General features: G+C 40.4%; 1 long non-coding RNA gene across 1 annotated transcript; it reads right to left on the reverse strand.

Moving 5' to 3' along the window:
- Positions 1 to 9,752: 9,752 nt before the first annotated feature.
- LOC118238301 lies at positions 9,753 to 20,215 on the reverse strand. Its single transcript, XR_004768187.1, has 3 exons — positions 20,135 to 20,215; positions 19,183 to 19,295; positions 9,753 to 9,985 (listed from the first exon to the last, which is right to left on the reverse strand). It is a non-coding gene; the product is annotated as an uncharacterized LOC118238301 (long non-coding RNA).
- Between the last annotated feature and the right edge of the window lie 890 nt (positions 20,216 to 21,105).

The following is a 21,105-nucleotide window of genomic DNA, read 5'->3' on the forward strand; positions in this document are numbered from 1 at the left end:
CAAAGCTTGCCTTGTGGTAAATGCATTAAGCCTTGGGTTTGATGTCTGATATACAACAGTGAAAGAAGCAAGAATACCAAAGGCGCCTTTTCCAGTGATTCTCTCCAGAGCCAATAAGCAAAACACACAGCTTGGAAGCAAATATGGCCTGGAATCAAGACCAACAGACTCAGAGTGCTTAAGTGTGGAGTATGAAGTCATTATTTTCAAATTGCCAAACTCCAGTTTAACTTCCCACCCTTAACCCATTAGACAGAACACAGTTTCTTTGCTTGTCCTGATTGGATTTCCTTGTTCCTGTATTGCCAGGGCTGTTCACACATGTCGTATCCTCTTGCTCTTTGCACCGTTCCTCTTTTGGTGTTTTTCTTTGTTTGCTATAGAAACTCATTTGGGGACTCCATAACTCTTGTCTATAAAAAGACCTTGAAGCATCCAGCCCTAAATGGAATGTCTCCATCAACTCCTTCTCCTCCTCGGGGTTCAGGGAACCCCAAGGAAGAGGAGGCAGAAAGAATGTTAGGGCCAGAGGGGATGGAGAACACCAAGAAAACAAGGGCCTCTAACTCAACAAGACCTATGCATGTATGAATGCAAAGAGACTTAGGCAGCATGCACAGGGCCTGCACAGGTCTGCACCAGTTGGGATCCTACGCTGAAGGACGTGCTTAAATGTTTCTGGGTTAAATTCCTAACCCAGAAACACCTCTAGCAAATGAAACTTTAGTTTCTTCCAAGGGAGTCTCACTGGTGAAACAAATGACTCTTAAAGGTAGGCTGCATGTCCAGTAGTAGCTGGTCAACAGAAAATGAAATCAAGGCATCTTTGGAGATTGCTTGTCTCATAATGTTGTCTCAGGGGTTTTCCCTCTTTTAAAAAATCTTATTTATTTTTATGTTATTTATATGTTTTTCTTCTCTTTTTTGTATCCTACAGGTCCTTTGCACACACACAAGAGCACACATGCACACATACACACACACACACACACACACACACACACACACACACACACACGTGCACACACACAGAGGCTTCCAATTTACTACTTTTATGGAATTCGTGAGAGCAAGTGCCTTCACTTGCTCTTTTTCTGTCTGTTTGTTTTCTCCTATTCCAATATGTTATATTTGTTTTATCTTTTATTATTATCCGTTAGAAACCTGTTTGTTTTCTAATGAGAGGAAGAAAGGGAGTGGATCCAATTGGAAGGGGGAAGTGGGGAAGAACTGGGAGGAGTAGAGGGAGGAGAAATTGTAATCAAGATATGTAAGAAGAAATCTATTTTCAGTAAAAGGAAAAAACAAATAACCGATATGAATAATAGTTTGCCTTAAAGTGATTTATTAAATCATTTTTTTCTGGAAAGTAAGTTTTTGAGTGATAGTCTGGATATTTATAATGGTTTGAATGAGAATATCTTTGTTAGCCTGAGTTACTTTAACACTTGTCCCCATTTAATGGCACTATTGGTTTAGGGGGCATGGCCTCGCTGGAGAGAGTATAATTTGGGTCTATAGAGACTCCCAGCACCATCAATTTGCTCTTTCTGCTTCTTTCTCCTGTTTGAAGACGACAGTTCTCAGCTTCCTGTTCCTGCCAGCATGTCTGCCACTTGTCACCTGCCTCTCACCATGACCTAACTCTTATCCCCCTGAAAGCATAACCAAAACAAACTCTACATTCTTAAAAATAAAAAAAGAAATTCACTAACAAAAGGAAAGACATAAGACAACAGGAAAGTCTTAATTTCTTTGAACTTTTCCTACAAAGAAAGAAAATGCTTTTGTTTCATTTTTTTTATTTGAATCCTCAAAAGGGCAAAGGTTGGTGCTGAGAGTGGCTTAATGGAGCCAACAGCAAGGCCAGCCTGCAAAAATCCTGGCAACTCCCTCTGAGGAACTACTGCATTGCTGCCAGATGCTAAATGAAAGGTGAAAAGTTTTAAAAGTTGGGGAAAACTTTTAAAAGTTGGGGAAAGAAGAATTTGCTTCTCTTTCTCTATGCTGTCCCTTCTGAAGGTCAGGAATAGCCACAAAATCATATCTCAGCCTCCTTCTATCTCTCACTTTACATCAAGAAAAAGAAAACAAAAAAGAGTGATTGAATATTTCTTGGCATTTCTGGGAGAATAAACTGGCCGTGCACAGTACAAGCCTTCTCTCTAATTTCCCCGCTGAGCAAGGTTTCTCTGGAGTGTCCCGCCCAGGTTGTACAGAGGACAATATCCTCCATATCTACATAGGATGTGGAGGGGAACTCAGGTCTAACATCTCCTGCTGCCGAGTGATAATTCCATCTGCATTTCACATATAACATGACAATAATAACAGCTATATAAATCAGGAGTATTCTTTTAAAATTCTCACCACAACTCTGAAAAGTAGGAATCACAACATCATTGTCAGTTTATTTGAGAAAGGAAGACAAGCAGTTAGAGGTCATACCGTAAGAGTGGACTTTGGTAATGGATTATTTCTCTCTCGATTGCTGTGATGCACTACCCTCATGAAAAGCAACTGAGAGGGGGCTCGTCTACATTTCACTGTGGTAGGAAAGGCATGGTAGCAGGATCATGAGGCTGGCCTGGGAGTCAGGGAGCAGAACAATGCACCCCATCTGCACACAAGGAGCAGAAAGGGATAGCAGAAAAATGGGCCAGGCTACCTCAAAGCCTGTCGCAGGGAAGAATCTCTTTCAGCAAGGCTTCCCTCCTCAAGACTCCACATCCTTCTCAAATGGCACCATCGGCTGGGGACCGAATGTTCAAACACAGGAGCCTGTGAAGGATATTTCCTAACCAAACCACAGGAGGAAATTTCTAACACAAATAAAACCTCTTTGTATCCCAGGCCTTGGGCTAGCTCCCCTGCCTGACTCTCACAAAAACGGGTTCTATGTGAGTTCATTTTTCTATTTGTCTTTATATTCCTTCTCTGGCATTGGTCCTGTATAACACACATAGGTCTATCTTAAGACTAATTTAGCAAACTGGTAAGGAATTCAAGGTCAGTTTCTGTCCTTCGGTTATTGTTGAAGCAATTATAGCACTGGGATTCATGTCCTCAAGATCCTTAGTTCAGAACAGGCATCAGAAAACTGCCTGGCAAGCTAATCTATACCACCGACTATTTCTGTAAACGCAGTTTTATTGGAACACAGTGACACTTGCTCATTTATGCACTGTAGTCTATGGCTACTTTGACAAAACAGCAGCAGTGCTGAATAGTTATGACAGACCTTGAAGCTCACAACACCGAAAATATTTACTGCCTAGCACTTTACAACAAATACTAGCTGACAGCTGGTCTAGGCATGGAATTGATGCCATATTCCCAGCACTCTGAGAGGTGAGTATAATTATTTCTCACACATGGCTGACTTCCTTACCCAATGAACTTTGCTTTTTAAAATATTTTTTGTTGTTTTTTGGGGGAATTTCATACCATGTACCCCAATCCCACTCATTTCTCCATCCTTCCTATCCACCTTTTACCCTTGTTGTACTGCTCCCCAAAGGAAAGTTTTAAATAAATAAAAATAAAACAAAAATTTGAAAAATAGAAAACACAAATAAAAAATATTAATAAAAAACAAACAAAAAAACCACTTTTCTGTCTTTCCCACATTTTCATTCTCTCTTCATACATCTTAATGGAATTGGGAGCTTTGGTGTACCATGCAGTATACCCTTTTATCCAACAGTTTGGCTTGCAAACTTCATTGTATAATGTGTTCTTGGTCAGGTTCAAGGCCTCTGGTTTCTAGTACAACATCAACAATGGACTTTCAACAAAACTCCTCTCAGATATCCTGCTTTTGTCCTGAGTCATGGATATCCTATGTCTATGGTTCTGTAGGACCAGTCCCTTCATGAGTTCCAGCTGGTCATAGATGGGATAGATGTTGGGGTGTGCCAACTCAAAGCTCTGAATGTCTGTCTGGGTGGTAACTGAGTTGGTCATTTTAGGCCTGTGGGACTACCCGCCTCAAGTGAGGGGAGGAGCCAGCTCTCACATGCCCATGGTGAGGGGTGGGGCCAACTTTTCCAAGTGCACGTGGGGGAGGGGGAAGGCACAGATCTCCAGTGAGGAGGGTTAGGGTGGCTCTCCCAGGAACCACACACCTACCTGGTGTCACTTGCCCTGAGCAGGAAGAAGAAACCACAGGCCTGCCTGCCCAGTGCCATTAGGACCCAGTGGGTAAAGGACACCCAATGAACTTTCATCAAGAGGCAGTGGTGTTAGCTAGCTGGAGCCCTACTGAGTCACTTCTAGTAAAATACTCTAAGCAGAGTCCTCTAGCAGCAATTCCAGCAGTCTTCAACCAGCAACATCCCAATAGATTGATTTACAAAGAATGCATGACGCCTTACTTAGGTTCCTATTGCTGTGAAGAGACACTATAAGTATGGCAACTCTTACAAATGAAAACATTTAATTGAGGTGCTCACTTACAGTTTCAGAGATTTAGTCCATTATCATCATGGCAGGAAGCATGACCACATGCAGGCAGACATGGAGCTGGCTACATCTTGACCAGAAGGCAGCAGGAAGTCGACTGACTCACTGGGTGGTTTCCTGAGCATAGAAAACCCCAAAGCCTGCCCCCACAGTGACACATTTCCTCCAACAAAGTCATACCTGCTTATAGTGCCACTCCCTATAAGCTTATGGGAGCCAAATACATTCAAACTATCACACTGTAAAAGCTTCTATTTGCTTGAATTTAAAAATAAATTTAGAACTAATGATTGAATTTTGTTGTGTTTTATAAAGGATATGCTTAATATAAAGAAAGTAAGTATGTTATAAATAAATTAGTAAGGTATATTAGGTGACTATGGAAAATACTATATAATTTTCATATCCATTTCTCTCTATGCCACTGACTCCAGAATAAGCTACTGATATTTGAGACATGGTAGATTAGTTATTTTTTTCATTTCTGTGAATGAATATTTAACAAGAAGAAACTAAAGAATAAAGGTCCTATTGTGGCTTATGGTTTAAGAAGGGTTACAATAAATCATAGCAGAGAAGACATGATGGTGGGTAGGAGCCTGATATGTATCTCTAGTCAGGAAGCTCAGACTGAATGAAAAGTGGAATCATGCTACAAAACTCCAAGGCCTATCCCAGTGACCCTCTTCCTCCAGCAAGCCTGCACTTCCCAAAGGTTGCACAATCTTCACAAACAGTGCCACCAACTGGGGGACAAGGGTTTAAAAACACACAGGGGTGGGGGTGGGGTGTACAGTTCACATTCAAACTAGAGCATTCTGCCCTTGAACCCATAGGCCCATGTGAGAGGGTCCAGCTCACTGTGGATAGCTCCATCCTTGGGTAAGTGGTCTTGGGTGCACTAAGAATGTGAAATGAGCAAGCCAGAAAGCAGCACCCCCCCCCATGGCCTCTGCATTAGCACCTGCCTTTGTGATTTCCTGCTCTGACTTCCTTCAGTAATGGACTGTAATGTGGAGTTGTAAGCCAAAGTAAACCCATTCCTTCCCAGGTTGCTTGTGATTTTGGTATTTTACCACAACAATAGAAAACCTAACTAAAACAAACCCCTTAACTGTGAGCTTCTGTAAAATAAAAAACCACGTTACAGACTTCCAACATCCAACATCATCATTTCAAAAAGAAAGAATGAGGTCATAGTAGGGAAAGATTGAACCAAGACCCAAATCCCTAAGAATGAATGTTATATCATGCAAGGCCATACTAGCACCTGGCACTCTTATTGGGCCATCTAAGTTTCAAAGGACTTACATAGCCTTGCACTCCTCCACTTCCCCAACTCCCCACCCCCCACTCTACCTCTACCCTATTCCCCCCACCCCCAGGCAACTAGTACTGTTTACAACACACATAACTCCTCCCTTAGGCCAGCTCCTTTTCCTGCCCAAAGATTTAGTAAATGTCCCATGATTGGTATATCCCATATCCTGGACTCTCCATTGCAACTTAGGCTTCACCTTCACAGCTTACACACTGGCCTTTCAGGGATTCTTTGCAAAGGCTCTAGCAAAGTTCTGCTACCATCTCCAGATGAGGCTTAGCTTCTTTGTAAAATAATTGTGGTGGCTTCTGTATGCTGACACTGGGGAAACACTTTCCTATTTGACTGTTTTTGAGCAAGGATCCCTTTTAGCTATACCCTCAGTTTAGTCTCCTTCCTTTCAAATGAATTTGCATTTTCACTGGTTGGAGCCTTTCATGGGTAGGGTCTTGCCTTCAAAGCATATTTCCTATTTCCCCAGTATAAAACACATTGGTTGCTTTTTAATGGCACTAATCTCTTTAACAATTACATATGCTTTCTCAACTGTCATGTCTAGAACTTTAAATTCATACTTGCCTTACAAAGAGGCACATTTAAACACTTTTTACTCCATTTGTTGCTTTCTTTTCTGTAGACCAGAAGAACAGTCAATAGTAACTTTCACATAGCCTGACTATTATCCTATCTTGAAATGTCATCAGCCCTACATCAAACTAATTAGGCCATTATTTTTCCTTACTTTTTATTGTTGAATTTATAATATAATTACATTTCTTCCTTCCCTTTCCTCTCCCCAAGCCTTCCAATATACCCTTTCCCACACTACTTCAAATTCATGGTCTCTTCTTATTAACTGTTACTGCATGCATATATATTTATAAATATAATACACTTGGTCCATTAATGTTACTTGTATGTATGTTTTCAGTGCTGACCATTATGTACTCGACAACAAATTGGTGTGATCTTCGCTGGAAAGAGCAAGTCTCCTGCTCCAAACTTTCCTCAGTTGCCTTTAGTCTTTTTGAAAATCTAGACCCATAATGTCTCACTAACATGACTGCCCAAAAGTGAGCTAAAGAAGGACACCAACATTGGACATGTCAAAGTAGACAGAGAAAAGCCCATGGTGCCTCAATCTATATAAAGTCCATCACTTTTGAGATTAGTCTCACTCAAGTTCTCAGAACACAGGAAACACACAGATAGATTCTTTGCCAGAATGTAATAGGGTTTAATAACCTTAAAGCCCACTTCCCATTTCCCTGTAGGATCTGTGAAACCTGAAACCTCTGAAACCTCCTGAGATGGACCTTCATTGGCTGCAAATCTCTAGGCATTCTGGTACTCTGAAATCCCGCCAGAATGACCCACTAAGCTCTGCTTACAGTGTTCTAGGGCTTCCCTAGCCCACAATCCTAAAATCTTCCACATTCTTTCTGCAAACCTGTTTCATAGGCCTGAGAATCATATGGTCAGGTTTGCCACAGCAACAGCCCCCAATTCTTGGTACTGATTTTCTGTACTAGTTACTTGTTCCATTATTGTGACCGGATATTTAAAAGGAAAAATGTAGGGAGGAAGGGTGTATTCTTTTACAGTTAAAGAAAAGATGCAGTTCCTCATGGGACTGGGAAGGTATGCTGGCAGAATCATGAGAAACCTCATCAAGTTGCATTGTATCTGCAGGTAGGAAGCACATACTGTCTAAGAAGAGGCACTGGGCTGCAAAACATCAAGGCCCAACCCCAGTCACTCACTTCCTCCAGCAAGGTTATAGCTCCCAAAGATTCCATAGCCTTCCTAAATGGCACTCAAGTGTTAAAACATCAGTCTACAGGGGACATTTCACATTCAAACAATATTTGGTTTCTGTTTTTTAAAAGGTTTTATTGACTAGTGATCAAGAGGAAAGAAACTAAACTTACTGGCTACCTAATAAAGAAATACTTTCTCCTAAGCTAAATCTCTTATAATTGAGTAACCAATTTAATCTTTCCAATCACCTATCTGGTATGCATTATATCACTTTTTGATGTTACAAACAAGCTTATTGAACTTAGAGAGATAAGTAAGCATTCCCCAAACTAAGAGTCAAATTTTGGTACTTCTAAGAAAAAGTCAGTTCTATGGTTGCTTACATTTCCTGAGTTAAACACATTTTATATGGAACATTTCATTTATTTTGCTATTCAAACTGTTAAATGTTATATACAGACCATCGCTCACTACTGTCAGTCATCACCTCGTACCTCCGTGGACTTCTGAGGAAGACTCTGGGATGATAAAGGGGCTAGCTCAGGAAACGCGTCCTTATTAACTGATATGGAAGCATTTTAGTAGTCAACAACAGGTCCACCTTGTCAAGGTACTCAAAAGTAAATGCCAAAAGCTACAAGATTCTAAACCTGCAGTTATGCAGAAGCACAAACAGAATTAATATCTGAGTTTTATGGCTAAGAAAACTGTGGGGACATATGTCCCCATAGTTCTCATGAACAGCTATCTCAGTGATGTCTATGATGTGACCTCAGGTGAGGAGATGGTGGTTCTCCAAATGTAAACCCCCTCCCTTGCGACACCAGAGTGTCTTTTCTGCCACACACAGATTGTTTAGTAAGCCCTTTCACACTGCCAGTTGTGACTCCTGAAGTCACATGGTTCTAATTCTCAGTAGATTAAACACCAAGTAAAGATGCCCTGCATCGCTGGCACTTGGCATGCAGTGAGGGCAGATGTTCACCGTAAGTCACAGAATTAATGATATATTAGATCAATGTCATGCAATAATTCATTGTACTCAGTCTTTCTCCTAATAAATTATTTTAAACATGGTTTTTAAAGTAGTGCATTATTATAACTTTAAATTATGTAAGTTAGAACATGTTTTTTATTTTAGCAAAACTCTTCATTTTGTATAAGCAATTCATTATTGGAAAATACTTGAAATAAGAATGCTAGAACATATATCTGAAGTGAAGTCATGGAACAATTTTGTCCAGAGTCCTATGATTTTATTTTCTTGGTTACCATTTCAACAAAAGTTTCCTTCACAAATAGTGTAAAAGAGCCTCTTGACATAATTCTCTTTTAATGCATGTGGATGTATACAAGTGTGTGTGCTCATGTGTAGACAAGTGTGTGTGTTCATGTGTAGACAAGTGTGTGTGCTCATGTGTATGCATGTGCATGAATATAGAGTGCCCATGGCAACCAGAGGACAATGTCTGATGTCACTCTCAGGACGCTTTTCAACTCCTCTGAAGAAAGAGTATCTGATAGGTCTGTAGCTCACCAAGTAGGCTAGTCTAACTAGAAAATTAACTCTAGAAATCCCCCTGCCTTTGCCTATCCCAGTGCTGAAGACTTTAGGAGCATGCCACCACCCTCAGCATATTGTATGTGAATTCTGGGGATCAAATTCAAGTCCTCAAACTTCAGAAGCAAGTTCTTTACCCACTGAGCCATCACCGCAGTTCTCATAACACAATTCTCATTCCTACTCAGATTTATAATGGAGCGTTTTTATATCAAAATAAGTCCTGAGATTTGTAAATTAGGATTATAATTTTTAAAGCTAGGAGTATGTACAGAGTAGAACAAGAAAAACATTTAAGAACTACCCAGGAGCATTGTAGGGTACAATTTTGCTTTTCTGAATTAAAAGGTATCAACACACATGGAATGAAGTTTTAGTGAAACAAATAGACCACAGGCTGTTAACTTTGTTTTACACTTGACAGTGTTGCAAATGCATGTAAGGCATGCTCCTTCCCATCTTAAGAAGCAGACACTCTTGCCGTTGTTTAAGAGTGTCTTCAACCTGATACCCAAGGGAAACTAGCTCTCAGGAAGACAACAGTCTTCTGTTTCCACAGACATCGACTGCCGTTTTAACAACACAATTGTATTTGAAATAATTGGAAAATAAGATTTAGAACTGCCAGTGGCTACTCACCACTCCTGGCTCACAGTTGTTATAGCAATGCTGGGAAGCGTTGTCAAAGGTAGAGTGGTTGGCCTGGAAATGCCATCTCCCTCGGGGGTCCTTGCCCTTTCACTCTGTCTCTGGGACAACGGTGGCAGCTGTAAGTTTCCTGAACAGCACCTTCTGCCCCTCCAGAGGTCAATTCCAAGGGTGTAACTGGAGGAACTATAGGATTTACTCAAGCTGCATTCAAAATAGTCTTTAACATTCTGGAGGAAACAAAGAGAAAGAAAACAAGAAAAAAAGGATGAAACTCATGTCTAAATGGCAGAGTTAGATAAGAGCCTAAATGGTCCAGCTGTCGCTGAGGAAGCCCAGATTCGTTATCTCACAATGATAAGCTGATGTCTGAAGCCAACAAGCAAGACTGGTGGGGTGGGAGGGGCTGGTTTCTACCTTTTAGTACAAACCTATCAGTTGTACATTCTTAGAAATCTTTAGATTCAAGGGTGATGTTTACCAGGAGTAACATATGGATTAGAAGAATCCCCCCTTTTTTTTTAGATATGTTTATTTATTATGTATACAGTGTTCTGCCTGCATGTGTCACAGACGGCCAGAAGATGGAACCAGATCTCATTACAGATGGTTCTGAGCCACCATGTGGTTGCTGGGAATTGAACTCAGAACCTCTGGAAGAGCAGCCAGTGCCCTTAACCTCTGAACCATCTCTCAAGTCCAGAACATCCTCTCTCTCTCTCTCTCTCTCTCTCTCTCTCTCTCTCTCTCTCTCTCTGTTAAAATGATGAAATTTGCTAAATTGGTAATATATTTTAGAAAACAATTTATCATTCTGTTATATGCTAATAAGCTCTAAATAAAGAAATATGAAATTCCATATTCAGTGTTTTAAAGTAATCTGAGTGTTTTTTCACTAGAGTCAGCTAACTGTCCCTGTTCCTATGTTCAAACATCACGGCTGGTGATGATGCTGTTTTGCTATTACTGAATTCTGCAAGAGTTCAGATAGAAGATACACATCATCCAATCCTGAGGAACCCTATTCAAGTCCATGCTGAGCGCGGACACGAATGGAATACAAGTGACAGGACAAAAGCATTCTGATAACAAGTAAGAGTCTCTCTTTCTTCCCATTCCTCTGTGTGACCATGGTTCCTGTTATTGCTGGGAGTGGAAATCCCACATGAGTGTCTGCCTGGTACACTGTTCTTATCAGCCCAAATACAGACAGTGTTGCCACACTGCCATGGCCACTGAGATCAACCAGCAAAAGCTGCAACTTTTACTCCTCCAATGAAGCTCCTGTCACAGGGCCAAGGCTGCTCAACTGATAATCATTCTGTGGCCCTGAAAACACTGGTCACACCAAAATATTACCTGGAGTTTCAGCAAATATATGATGCGCATTATCCCAGTCTCACACTGTGCTACATAAGAAGGCTTCCTTGGTAGAAAAGCACAGTATCTCACTTCACAGATTCTCTGTCCTATTGGTAAACATGTACATGGTCTACACAAGACCATGTTCTTGATTCTCAGATATGCTAGACAAGTGCTCTACCACTGTGCTATATCCCCAATATCTCTTTTAAAAATCTTTATTTTTATTTATGTGTACATGTCTGTTGGGGGGTGCCAGTAGAGGTCAGATGAGGACACTGGATCCTCTGGAACTGGAGTTACAGGTGGCTCTAAGTGGCCTGATACAGGTGCCAGAAACCAAGCTTAAGTCTTGTCTGATAGAGGAGCAAGCACTCTTAACTGATGAGTGGAATCTCCGGCCTCCTCAATCTCTTATTACTTTTTATTTTGAGGTAAGGTTCACTAAGTTACCCAGGCTGCTCTTGAACTCAGAGCACAGCCCAGGCTGGCCTTGAAGGTGTCATCCTGCCCCAGCATCCTGATCAGATCCAAAAGATAAATCCATATTCTGATGACAAATCTGGGCAAGAAATGATGTGGCAATTTTCAGGAGCTCCACTCTCTCTACTTTGAAATGGAGTATTATCATGTTTTCTTATATTTGACATGTAATATTGAAATGCCATCTATTTAAAATTCAACATAAGCACTACCTGGTGATGGGAAATTGACACAATCTAGAATCTTTCAGAGTGTGAAATGCCCTAGAATGCACCACGATCAGGTTTAATGCTAAATAATTAGTTGCATACATTATAACTCTAGTGCTTGCTGCATCCTAGGGGTGGTGTGTGTGTGTGTGTGTGTGTGTGTGTGTGTGTGTGTGTGTGTGTCAGAGAGAGAGAGAGAGAGAGAGAGAGAGAGAGAGAGAGAGAGCTTAGAGACAGAAAGAAAACCTGACATATATATATATATATATATAATATATATATATATATATATTAAAATACTTAAGAGCTCCTTAAAGAGACAGAATTACAAAATCTTAGTGAACACTGAAGGTGAATATATAAAAGGCCAGAAATCCTACATCCAGCAAAAATATGCATGTAAAGAAAATCAGTTTTCTAGAAGGCAAGGTCTCAACTATACATAAGAAACACTGCCCTAAGGTAAATAGATAAAGACACCATTTAGTTAAATTGCCAAACACCAGGGCTTTCTGATTAAGTATAGAGTATTTTTCTCTTTAGGAGAAGTAAACATTACCAACCAGGTTTGACAGCAGTAAATGGACTAAATGGATTCTTGATGCTTTCCACTGGATAGATAACAAAGTCATACCTAACACACACACACACACACACACACACACACACACACACACACACACACACATCTTCCACATAGTGCTGGAGAGCTTTTGTCAACTCAGCATTGGTTGGGTCATCTGGAAAGAGGGGGCCTCTGTCAGACTGGCTGGTGGGAAAGTCTGTGGAACATTTTCTTAATTAATGAGGAAGGGTTCATTCCGCTATGGGCAGTGACATCCTTGCCCTAGTAGTCCTCAGTTGTGTAAGAAAGCAAGTTGAACAGACCACAGGAATAAGCTAGGAAGCAGCATTTCTCCATAGTCTCTGCTTCAGTTCCTGACTCCAGTGCCTGACTTCCCTTCACAGTGGACCGTGATCAGAACACATAAGCTAAATAAGCACTTTCCCCCCAAGTTGCTTTCTGCTATGCTCTTTATCAGAGCAAATTAAATGCAAGTTGGATAGAAATTTGTACCTAGATCATGAGGTATTGCTATACCAGACCAGAGCATGCAGTTTGGGGAGGATTATGGAAGTGTTTGGAACTTGGGGCTAGAAAAGCCATTAGTCTTTAGAGCTTAATAGGCTGTTTTGTGGGAGCTTGGAAGATAAGAATGCTGAAAACAATGGAGATGGTGAAGGCCTGGCTTGTAAATCTTCAGAGGGAAATTTGAGAGTCCCTCAAACACTGTATCGGAGCTGTTGATGGGATATTTTATATCAGAATCTGTGGTTTCTGGTCAGCTCAGGTTGAAGAATCATCTGTGATTAACGAGAGACAAAAACCATGGGAATGAAACCTTTGCTTTACTGGGACAGTTGATGCTGGTTAGCTGGAGATGAACGATCAGTCAGCTATAACTAAGAAGAGACCAGCATCACTGAGTTGAAACCCCCCCGGGGAGTACTTCTTTAGGGTCAGCATATAGACTGTCCCAATAGAGCCAAGACTGCATCTAATGCTGGCAGTTGAACTTGGTAATGTTAGGAGTCTCCATGTTTTACTTGGGTTGTGGCATGAGACCCTCAAGAATGAAACAGCACTGGAGAGTAGCTGAGGCTTGGCACTATGAGTGGTCAGGAGAGGCGTGCTAAGTGTGCAGCCTCTGCTGCAATGGAAACCCCAAGATTGTGGGAAGAGACTGAACTTGGCATCACATTGAAGGGCTGGGGTCGCTGAAGAGGGGCCTGGCAAGACTTTTGGTGACATGCACCCTCTGTTGCAGTGGCGATCACAAGATAGTTGAGGTGCCATGGCTGTGGGATGACCGCCAAGTACAGCAGAAAGTATGGAATGGAGACAGCCTGAGCCTATGAGACAAGTTGTGTGTGCTGTGGATGGCAGAGCCTGGAAAGTGGAGGTGCCCAATTCCTTGGGAGCCCAGAAGACCTTGAGTAAATACCAGATGCAGGAAACTGACTTATAGGATTTGATTTATGGTTCTGGGTGCTGGCTTTGCTTTGATTGAATTGCAGCAGTGCTCTGGTTCTTCCTTCTTGGAATAAGAAGTATAAAACCTCTTAAATTTTATTTTGTAGGAGTCTACAGCTCACAGGCTTTGGATTTGTAGACAGACCATGGATTTTCTTAAAGAGACTGAACATTGTAAAAGTCATGAAACTTGTAAAAGTTGGAATGTGGTCTACATTTTGATATTGACATTAACATGAGATCTTGGGGGGATGAAGGAAAGAGGTTATGGTTTAATAGTGGTGTATGTGTGTTGAGTTGACAAGGGGTCTCTTAGGATTACCACGTGCGCTCAGAGATGAACTATAGTCCGTGATGGTAAGACTTCTTTATTCAGGTAAACACCAGAGCAAAACGCAAGCCAGAGAGAGCTTACAGGAACCAAGATAGCGTGGCCAGAGAGAAGGGGCCAGGGCCTCCATGTGCAGTCCTTAAGAACCTTCCCTTACGTCACCCCGACTTCCCTTCACCCCACCCTTATGGGCGAGTCCCGGGTCCACCTGGCACCTGTCTGGGTTGCCATTCGGCGGGGCTAGGGTGTCTCCCAACAGTTGTGCTGGTTAGTTTTGTGGTTAACGTGGCACAAGCTCAGGCCATCTGGGAAGAAAAAAAACTCAATTGAAAAAATGCTTCCATATGACTGGCCTACAGTCTTTTCTTGATTAATGATTGATGTGGAAGGGCCTAGTCCATTGTGGGTGGTACCACCTCTGGGCAGGTGGTCCTGGCTTTTATAAGAAAGCAGCTGATCAAGTCAGTAAGCAATGTTCCATCGTGGCTTCCCCTTCAGTTCCCGCCTCCAGGTTCCTGCCCTGACTTCTCTTCATGATGGACTGTGGTCAGGAAATGCAAGCCAAATAAACCCTTTCCTCCCCAACTTGCTTTTGGTCATACTCTTTATCACAGCAATAAAAAGCAAACTAGGACCCACACTACCTTACCAACAAGCTAAGAACTTACAGTTTTTTAGTCATTCTTTGAATTGAAAGATTTTGCTTTAGAATCCCTTGGTGAGTGTGAAAACATATCACCATAAAAGAACATAATGAACAGTTTTTCAGAAACTAAATTAAATGCAGAAAACAGTATTATTCTCAAAACAATCAGAAACAATATATGCAGAGCTATTTATAATTACACCAAATTCTGTATTTATAATTTATAGACTGTTCCTCTACCCAAATTACTAGTAACCTCAAAATTGAATTTGGTACTTCTCAATAGATGAACTTATGATTTGTACCTGATTTTCCTATTTTTAGCCATCATAATTCTGACCAGCTCTGATGCTACTCATAAATCAACTATTTTGGGGGGAAGGAACATTAATTTTAATGTTATCTCCAGTAATCATAATTTTATATTTCTTATCAAAATTCATACTTTCCTAAAGTTACCTTATGTCTGAATAATGCTTGAAGAAATAACTGCTTTTGAATTCTTCTCATATTCCTGAATAATTACTTATTTAAAAGTCATTATTCTTGCCAGCAAAATTACAGAAGTTATCCCAAAGAAAAAGCTAAATTTCCCTCTCAAGGCAGAGGGCAAGGGACTGATCTGTGTCTCCATCTTATTTCAAAGTCAAGTCAGAACTACTGAAACACCCAGGGTGGGCATAGTGCTGCCTCAGCAACGTTTCACTGCTGCCTGGTGTTTGGTCTGTCATCTGATTCGTCAGTTTTGAAGTGTTTCTAGTTTTTTCAGTTCTCCATTTATACTCATGGTTAGAGTATGCATAAGGTCTCCCTGGAACACACAATGTGCTTGCATTCACATTCACTTTATACCACTGGCCAGTTGCTCAGATCATATGATGTCAGAGCTGGAGGTTATGAAAAGCACCAAGTGACATTCAGGTCCCCCATCAAAGCTAAATGTCATGGTATTCCATGAGACAATAATAAAGAGTGTGTCTTTGAGAAATTTGGTTTATCATAAGCAGTCATCACCAATTACAAGAGCAGTTTGTCTAAAGGAAACCTCAACCACTCTTATTCATTGCTTTCTCTTCTTTGAAATGCCTTCATGTCCACGATTAGAAGCATGGAACTGTAACTGGGGTGTCAGTGTGGAGGTCTGACCTTTGGTTCTAATACACACACATAAGTGGTGTGTGTGTGTGTGTGTGTGTGTGTGTGTGTGTGTGTGTGTGTGTGTTAGAGAGAGAGAGAGAGAGAAAGAGAGAGAGAAAGAGAGAGAGAGGGAGAGAGAAAGACTGAGAGAGAGAAAGAGAGAGAGGTGGTATGCATATATGGACACATTGAACTGTATGTCTTACATAATTTATATTTCTATATGTATATGAAGTTATCTTTCCCTCTTTTTTCACCTATACACATAGTTACAGGTTCTTAGTCTTCAGTCATATTCCTCTTTCCTCCTCCTATGACCTGAAGCTCCCTCCTACCTTTTAATCTCTTTGGTCATGATTAATTTCAATGTTCAGTACTTAGATTGCACATAAGTAAGTCTCACCTCTATAATGCAATTTTCAAATACAAAACAATGAACACATACACAAGAGTTATTGTCACCTGTTGTATGTCTAGTACATTTGGAGTGTATAAAGACACAACCGTAGTTATTCATTCATGTATTCCCACAGCCCCAAGCATAGTGTCTTGCCTGAACTAAAGGTCTTACTAAAGATCTTTTCACTTACTCTTCTCCCCTTACCAAAAATTCTTCCCCAAGATCTTTTTATCCCATTTTCCCACTGCTTACACATCTTCTCCTCACATGGTCCGGACATAAATCCTCTACTTTTACAATCATTCTTTGTCCCCCCCATTGACTTGTTTATAGCCTTCGCCACTACGGGGATTGTTTGCAGTTCATTAACTTATTTCCACCTTCCTTCTGGAGAGTAAGGCCAAAGTAGACAAGAACTTGTGCTATTTGTTGCTGAATCTCCCTTGAGAACCCAGTCATATTTGACACACAATGTGTATAATGTATATGTGGTATGGGGTAGATATTTAAATTATTTAATAAACATTTGATAAGTTAAAGTAAAATATACCAAACTGTATCTGATTTAAGAGTAAAGGCTTAATTTAAGAATGTGATGCATAAAATATACATTTCTGTTGTTTCAGTGAGACAGGGGAGACTGGGAAACAACACGATGTGTGTTGTGGCTGACGGCCTGAGTGTCAGAGGGGAAGTACTACCTTGGCTGGCACTGTCCTTCAGAAATGAGGTCAGCTTGGAATTCAAATGTAAATTTGAATTGTAAAATGTAAAAAATTCAAATTTAAATTTCCTGGGAGTTATATTTAAAGGAAATAAAAATTGCCTTTAACAAGTCAGTTTAATATACCTAAAATGTTACCATTTTAACATGTATTTTATATTAAAATTATTGATGAAATACTTTTCTTTTCTTAATATTTACATGTACATAGATCCACAGTCTGATGACTAGCTTGTTCACAGCTCACATCCATCCAGGCTAGTGACAGGTGGTAAAAGACTGCCACGCTGGACACATAAAACCTGTGTACTATTTACCCACTGTGGTTCTGATGGCGTTGATAATAAATGACCAACTGCCTTCTTTTCTGCATATTTTTACAAGTGGATGTAAAACTCTTTTAACTGTGGCAACTTCCCTTATTTCCTTAGAGATAATCAGCATTATTTCTCTAAAAATATAATAAAAAAAGAAAAAATGTTTTGATGGTTAATAAGTGTTAACTTGATGGAATCTAAAATCATCCAGCAAAACAAGCCTCTGGGTGTGTCTGTGAGGAATTATCTGAATTACAGTGATTGGTGGGGGCACCCTAAAAGTGAGAAGAACCATTCTGTGGGTTGCAATCCTGGATTTAAAAAAAAAAAAAAAAAAAAAAAAAAGGAGGAGAACTAGCTAATCACCAACTTTCATCTGTTTCCCGATTGTGGACACAATGCGACCAGCTGCCTCAGACTCCCACCGCCACACCATCCTTGCCCACCATGATCACTAATGAAAATAAATCTTTCCATCCTCAAGTTGCTTTGTCAGACATTCTGCAACTGAAACGAGGAAAGTAACTATTAAAATGGTTTGTCTATCAGTCAGGAACACTGCTCCATTTTATCCTTTAAAACAAATTAGAACGTTAAAATAAATGGTACAAAATTGTATTAAGGGGTACCGCCAAATTTCTTTTTAAGAAAAAAGTGTTTTCCATTCCAAAAGTTTCCCTGTAGGCATTCTAAGCAGAGCACAGCTATCTAAATATAACCGTCCATCACCAGTGTAAGAAATGAAATATAAAAGGTAAGTTTATTTGTGACTGAGAGCCAAAGACCCAAGAAGAGGAGCAGTACACCACAGGAGGGGCTGGTGAAAAGGATAACCCGTGACCATGCGACACTACCCTGTTATCCCTTTCTGGTATAATGGAGTTGATATCCAGTTCCCTATTCTACTCAGATGCCTTGTATTTAAAACAAGAGTAAGAGTGGGGAGACATCTGAAAGCCTGGGAAAGCCCCCAAGATATGATTTTTATACCAATTAGAAATAAATTCTTATACAAGCTTTCCTTCAACCTATAAAATAGGAATTCAAAGGTAAAAACAAGTCACAATACCACAGCAAAGTCCCTGTTCCTCTGGCTTTTTTACAGAAAGCAAAAGAACTCACTGATTTTTTCCCTCTCCTCTCTACCTTTCCTTTTGCACATCTGATTAGTGATATATAATTTTATATCAATTTTAAAGACTAATTGGATAAGGATGTGCCATGAAAGACCAATGAAGGAGTTTTGGTTGACAGCAAGAAGGTAAACAGTATCAGCTGACCAGAACCAACACTGTGAAGACTGTATGGTTATAGACTTCAAATGACTTAGAGTCAAGCTTCTCAGCCATGATGGACATTCTGCGATAATTTTTAAACAGTGAGACTAACAAATCTGAGTTGTGACCTGAAACTCTGCCTTTCTGAAGCTCATGTTGCTGGTCTGAAGAATACTCATGAGCACAGGGCCTAGTGAGTGTGGACAAAACACACCCTTCTCAGTGCTAATGACTCTACCATAAGAAGTGACTTTCAGGAGTTTGCTGCACATGACTAAAAGTATGTGAGGTCATGGTGGATGACAGAACAGTGTACAAAGATGAATCAACCCATCTACACATGGCAAAAAGAGAATTATTCCTGCTATCCATTTCACAGAGTGCTGGGTTCAGGTCATCAGAACATGAAGTCACAGAGTGACAGTATGAAACCCCTTCTCTGCCTGGAGGAGCTTATTTACTGAACAAAGTGCAGGCTTGTGGCAGCTGTCCCTGACACTACTTACATCATCTGCAGTTACCGTCATCACACTCCGGCTCTTCTTCATCATAGCTGTGGGAAACAGCTCCTCTGGGGACTTCTGCTTTTCAGTACAGCTTTGCTGACTGATGATTAGACCTGGGGGATTAAAAACACAAATGAAAACTCAGCTCTGTATCCATAGTTAAATAAAAGCACGTGATGCATTCTTTCAACCAACTCAGGATGCGTACAGTTCACATACACAAGCAAGTACCACAATTTAGAAGCCAGTTAAACCTCATGTCCTGAAAAGACAGACTGAAAACATACAAGAAGCCAAAAAACTGACACAAAGATATTCATAAAAATAGAATAAGAATAGGAGGTAGCAATTATACTCCCTGGACACCAATGATCATAAAGAGTATGAAAACATTACACAACCAAATATAGTGTACACATCCATAGTCCCAGCACTCAAAGGTTCTAGGCCAGTCTGAACTACAAGGTAAAGTCTTGTCTCAAAATATTAATTACATTAGTATTTATCTGTTTAAGTCTTTATAACTCAAAAAGTACTCTCCCAGCTGTGAGTTGGTGACTCATGCCTTTAATCCCAGCACTCGGGAGGCAGAAGCAGGCAGAACTCTGTGAGTTCAAGGCCAGCGTGGTCTACAGAGCGAGTTCCAGGACAACCTTCAAAGCAATAGAGAAACCTTGTCTAAAAAATAGATACTCTCCCATAAAATATTTCATGCTATTATTATAAGGTATAAGACATTACTATCATGTTTTAAGAATGGTCAGGCAGCTTGGTGGTAAAGTGCTTGAAAGAGAGATGAAGAGAGGGATTGGCTCATGCTTTTTTGCCTAATGAGAGAACAAAGTGTCAGAAAAATTATTTGACCTGAGTAAAATAGCAAAATCATGCAAGAATCAAAATCTAAAGACTATGACCCCCTGGTACTTTCCAAAGAAAGCAATCTAATACAAACCACGGTACAGGAGGAAATGCAAACTTAAGAGAATAAAACAATCTCTATCTTCACCATCAGCTTCAGCTCCTCACCATAGAAATCACTCAAGCAGTAAGTGTCACGGGTTCAGTAAACAATACTTGGAAAGAGTGGGACTTCCTGGCTTATGTCACATCAGGTCATTTGTGGTAGACATGATTCATTTCATGACATTTATCTAGGTAGGTCACCGGAAGAAACCCAGAACCTCAGTATCACTAACATTTAAGGGTATACCTAATTCTACATGTTCCAGAAGGAAGCCAGCCACTTCACAAGCCAGGCTTGTGAAGACTGCTGAAAGAGGCATGAATATAAAGTCCAGTCACACAACAGATGACAAGAGAATGCAAGGAATTCTGATTCTGCAGAACTTAACCAAAAACAGATGTGTTTTTAAAAAAAGAAAGGAAGGAAGGAAAAAGAAAGACTAAGAAGAGCCCAGAAGTGTCCACCATGAGATCTTGGCTTCAAAATGCTGCCTATTGTTGCTGAGCTCAAGACCTCCTGTCTGGTTTTTCACTCTATACATTTCATCTCTTGCTATATGCTTGATGTGAAAACCTGGCTTCTCTACCATGAAGATACAGATTAAAAGCATGATAGTACTGCTGCTACGTGAGTAGGAATACTAAGTAGTGGTATTGTACAGTCACCCAGGAAACCAGAGTTGAATTCCTAACACATAATTTGACTATATTATGCAGGAATTGACAGTGAAACTGATGCTGCAGATAGGAAGTGGGGGAGAAAGAAGCTTTGCCTTTGTAGGTGTGCAAGAGAGGAAACCCTACAGACACTTAGGTGTTTGATTCAATATGCTGAGGAAAAGAATTCCCTCTGTCTACAGCAATAAATAAATAAATTCTCTACTCCTCTCATGCAAACCAAACAGCAGCAGGCTAAGTTTATGGTTTGATTGTAAGAGGCAGCTTGAAGCCGAACAAAAA

The sequence above is a fragment of the Cricetulus griseus genome, chromosome 2 (assembly GCF_003668045.3).
Source record: "Cricetulus griseus strain 17A/GY chromosome 2, alternate assembly CriGri-PICRH-1.0, whole genome shotgun sequence".
Lineage (NCBI taxonomy): Eukaryota > Metazoa > Chordata > Mammalia > Rodentia > Cricetidae > Cricetulus > Cricetulus griseus.